The following is a 2,932-nucleotide window of genomic DNA, read 5'->3' as shown; positions in this document are numbered from 1 at the left end:
AGAACCTAGCTGCATCACAGTGTTTCATCATAGTAATGTTTGCTGCTCTTGTAACCCATAATTTTTGTGCTTCTAACATTAGCACTTCCTTTAGCCCTCTCACTTGCTTAAACTTGTAACTATGCAATCAAAATTCACATTTGACTTAGGCCTAGAAGGTCCCATTTGAAAGAAATTTATTTAATTGAACAAGAAAACTATTTGAGGAAGAGCATATTATCCAATGGTTTTGACAGGGCACTGTGATTCAGTCAACCAGGGATTTCTTCCAGCATCAGACACTGATTCTTTCTAATTCTTTCAACACTAAGAACATTTCTCAGTTCTGCTAGTATTTGTTCAGCTCACCTGATGTTACCAAAGCCAGTAGTCCTGGAGTAGTGACATTTAAACTGAGTGCCTTAGTTTCCTTGTCTGCAAAATGATCCATATGACATGCTTTTTGTGAGGATTTATTCATTAGTGTTTGGAGTGAAGTGACTCCATAAAAGGAGGTCAAGTAACTGTTGTTATTTATTTACAAAACAGAATAAAGCAGGCTGGGGCATTTTCAGATCACGACATGTCAAATTGGAAGAATGATTTTTGATAAATAACATCTTAATTTTCAGTGGCTCTGTGTACCCATAATTCCAAAATCAGTTTAACTGTACATAGAGATTTGCTATCCCTTTCTTTCAGGAGATTTTTCATTTTTAGAATTTTGGACAAATAGTTAAAATACTTCCCCCCGCCCTGTTTAGATATATTGCTATTGCACAGCGACTTACCGTATTTTTAACCAAATAATTTACAGGCTAAAGTACCTTGCACTTCATACAGTATTTTAAATCTGTGGTTCTTGAATCACGTTACAAGGACTAATGAATAAACCTGATGCGATATTAGAATTGTTATTTTATAGAGCAGGAACCTGACATGCATAGTTAATAAACCTACTTCTCATGTAGAGTGAAGGTTATTTACACAACTTCCACGGTGTAAAAAGCTTTTTGAGGGAATTTGCAAGCTAGAGTTTACACTAGAGCTGTTCTGAAGAACTGCTTCTGTAGCACGGAGAGAAGTCATATAATTTTGTCTTTATTTCGATTCTGTGTTTTGGTTTTATGGAGTATTATGAGAAGTATAAAATTATATAAATATGTTGAGTTAACTACTGACCATGTTAAATATGGCTAAATGTGAGTATAATACAGGCTTTATGGTACAGTTTAAGACTGTGGCTCACATCTTAGTCTGAAATTAAAAAGTACTCAAGAAAAAATTAAACATCTCTGGCCTCACCTAAAAGGGTAACTGGTAGGCCGGTGTGCTTTTCGATCATTCTTGTCTGACCTAGTGCACCTCGCACTATCACATCCGGTAACTAGGATTTTTTGGGTTTTTTGCAAATAAAGCTTTGTGAAAATATGAATATTTTTCATTCTGTCTACTTTACGCTAATCCAAATTTCTCTTGCTTAGATTTCAGACACATCTAAACGTATGTGAGCCTGATCTCATACTGATTTAATATTATTGACTTCAATTAATTTATTATTTATAATGAAGTAGGATTATGTTTTTAACTGAAAAGTTAGGGCCCACATCCTGCAAACACTTAAATATGTGGATAAAGAAGGGCAAAAATTGATCCCACAGATGCTTAGGATCCTAAGATTTAGAAACCTGCCCTGTCTAAATTTATCAATGCTTACTTCAATACAACATTGGCAGATTTAGTCTGAATCTATTTAGTTATCCAGCTCTAGAATACTCATGTGATATTTAATATGCCTCAGCAGCTCATGTATTTCTACTACTACCTGTAGCCCCAATTATCTCCTCTCATTGCAAACCAGTGGGAACTGGCAAACAAATTGACTCCTTAGTCCATCTCCACAGGCCAAGATCTAAACATGGAGGGTCCCCCTTTACATTTGGATTTTAAGGGTATAGTCAGACCTGACTATAATTACCTGTTCACACAGGGTCTGGTTCTGCACTACTGAAGTCAGTGGGAGCTATGCCATCCAGATCAGTGGGAACAGGATTAGACTCCCAAAGAGAATATCAGCAGGGAAAATAGTTTCATGAGCAAACACAAAATTACTCTCTGACCTTGCAATGATCAGTGTATTTTAGTTTTGCTGGTTTCTTATTTAGACATTCAGATTTCAACATTATGATAATCTGTTTCTGAAATACGTATTTTTGATCGTGTCACCTAAAATTGTTTTGTATGACAGTTCTGTATCAAAATAAGTTATAGGGTCTGTTAGGTAACTATGAGCTTAAAAATGGGTGTCAGCTCTTTAATTTAAAAAAATCATTCATATACAAAAATACTGTTTGTAAATAAGATTAAATGTCTGCCTTAAGTAGCCACAAGCCAGAAAATGAACAGATAAAATTCTTCTCTGAAAAAGGACTAAAAATAGTAGACATCTGCTCCTTATGTACACTCTCAGTCCTGTCTTATTATGCTTGGTGGGAGGAGAGAGCAGGGAAGGGTATTTACTTCTCTTTATTGAAAGGGCAACACAGCTAAGAAATCATGGGCTGGATGCTATTCTGTATCACCCAGTGAAGACAATGGCTAAGTTCTGAACGCCATCAGTTAGGAACATGGGAACCACTACACAAGATTAGCCCTGTGGTCCATCTATTCCAGTAACTTGTCCCTTATACTGGGCAACAGCAGACAATGCAGAAAGTGGTACAGGAAACCTTGCAGTAGACAGATGCAGCATAACGTGGCTCATAAAGATCTTATCCAGATCAAGATTAGTTTAAGCCAGTTTGGGTAGTCAATTATTATGAGCAGATTTGTACAGTTACAGCAGGGAAAAAGTGAAGACTGATTACACAGGTATGAGCAAGAGTAGAATTTGGCCTGGTGAGTCCTTATGGTTGACCATGCACAGGCGTCTCCATATTGTTTATCTTTTAAT

Source organism: Crocodylus siamensis, chromosome 5, assembly GCF_052110815.1.
Source record: "Crocodylus siamensis isolate JL-2025a chromosome 5, ASM5211081v1, whole genome shotgun sequence".
NCBI lineage: Eukaryota > Metazoa > Chordata > Crocodylia > Crocodylidae > Crocodylus > Crocodylus siamensis.
Note: the sequence above shows the minus strand (reverse complement) of the source record.